The sequence below is a fragment of the Dendrobium catenatum genome, unplaced genomic scaffold, assembly GCF_001605985.2.
Source record: "Dendrobium catenatum unplaced genomic scaffold, ASM160598v2 original_scaffold_142766, whole genome shotgun sequence".
Taxonomy (NCBI): Eukaryota; Viridiplantae; Streptophyta; class Magnoliopsida; order Asparagales; family Orchidaceae; genus Dendrobium; species Dendrobium catenatum.
Genome location: NW_021461197.1, coordinates 726 through 2710, shown reverse-complemented (window position 1 = coordinate 2710; position 1985 = coordinate 726). Strand labels below are relative to the sequence as shown.

At 36.7% G+C, this 1985-nt stretch overlaps 1 long non-coding RNA gene across 1 annotated transcript; it reads left to right on the top strand.

The window, feature by feature from the left end:
* Positions 1-615: 615 nt before the first annotated feature.
* LOC110099231 lies at positions 616-1303 on the top strand. The gene is made up of 2 exons (XR_002303423.2): positions 616-793; positions 944-1303. It is a non-coding gene; the product is annotated as an uncharacterized LOC110099231 (long non-coding RNA).
* The last annotated feature ends 682 nt before the right edge of the window (positions 1304-1985 follow it).

The window sequence follows — 1985 nt, the reverse complement described above, 5'->3', positions numbered from 1 at the left end:
GTAAAGGTTGCCAGCTCAGCTTAATGGACCGCATCACAATGCTTCACTACTTTAGTGCTTATGCATTGTTGTTGCCCGAGCCTAACAGGTCTTAGTCGTATCTTCTCGTGAGATGTCGCCGCTGCTTCGCCACGGGAGCTCAGTTCGCTAGCGAGGCTCTCATTTTTTTTAGCCAAATCTGACAATTTTGGGCCTGGTCGTGTCAATACGGCAACTCACGAGAGACGGGTTCGGGTTGAAATAGCCAACCCGTTCGTTAAAAATGATTCTGATTCGGGTTGACACATTTAGAGCCAGGTCAACTCGGGTTCGACCTGAACCCAACCCGTCAACCCAAATTGACACCCCTCCCGGACGCCATCCGAAGGTGAATTAGGATGCACTACGTTATTGTGTACCTGTATTATGTACTGGATGATGTGACATATCCTGATTCATCTCCTGACGATACAATGATCTGACATAATAATTTCTTGATTTTAAAAAGGTACGTAATAGTGGTCTATATAAATAGTAATTTTATGGTTAATTCGAGAAACTAGTAGCAGCTATCGCATCCAAACCAAATCAAACAATCTTAATTTAAAGCTAAATTCATAGCCCCAACTGAGACAAATCTGTCGTTTTAACTTCTTTAATTCACCTATCTGGACGTCTCACCTTCTCTTCTACAAACTTCACCTGCTTCTCTCTTTCTCTCTCTCTGTCCTCCCAGCGAAGAGCTTCTTCTCTGTAAATTTCAAGCCCTGCGATATAGCCAAGTTTGAGTCTTTCAGTCTCCGCCAGCAATAAGGTAAAGACTCGGATCCTATTCTGCAAATACATATGCAAAATTCTGTCATTCTGTAAATTCTTAGGGTAACTTTGCAAAAAACCGGAATTTGCTTTCTTTATTTTACTCTTACGAAGTCAACAGAATTCTTCTCTGTGCTCTGATCGTCAGTTTTCCATCCGAGAGAAGCTGCGACTCAGAGTCGCTTGAGCTTGACGGAGGACACGTGGCAGAAATTCTTTGATCCAGGTCGCTGTACGCTGTTGACGCTGTGTTCTGGAATGGTATTCGTGATTGTTATATCGGTGCCGTTGCTGCTCCTAGCGGCGATCCTGGCCATAGCCTGTTACTTAATGGGCCGGGCTTACTGGACTCGCCGGGCTGCGCAATATTACGGCCCACCTGCACCGCCTCCGGTCCCCCAACCTAAAGTATGAGCCTAAATGAAGAGAAGGAGAACTACACTTATTATGTGATGTGAGGAGGTTGTGAATTCTATTTTGTTATGAAGGTATTTGAGGTTTGTGAATATGTTATTTTGTATTTTTTAAAATTTCTTCTTGTTGATAAGACTAGAGAGGGAGTTGAAATTTAAGATACTGATATTTACTAAAATAGTATTTTGTTATAATTAAAAAATATTCATTTGATTATGCCTTTTAGAGATGTTCATTATCCATGAGTCATACTATCATATATTATTTGTAATGATTTATCCTTAAGATCTACTAATATAAGATATAAATTTCTGCTATGCATTGCTTTATAACTATCAATCTTGGATCTATAAAAATATATTAGATAGGTAAATAATATAACTGGATATTTTAACTAACTACTTGATATTTAATAATAATTATTAGGATAATATCATAAAATACATGCATCTTTTTAATCAAATCTTGTAGAAGAATTAGATGTTATCAAATTTGTTCATTTACATTTCTAGAAAATTTTATGTGTGATGGTGTATTTTAATCTATCTCTTGTCTAGATTTATAATACAAATGTCTAGAACACACAATAAAAGTTCATAAAAGAAACTAAAATTTCTTATGTGAAAAACCCAAAAGGAGAAAATTATGAGGGCTGATATAGTTAAATGAATCCACAAAATAATGAAAGATACATAAATCATTATTTCCACATAGTGAAGAAGCTGAGAATATAAATAATTGCGAACAATTATATATTTTTTTATTATAGGAATTAT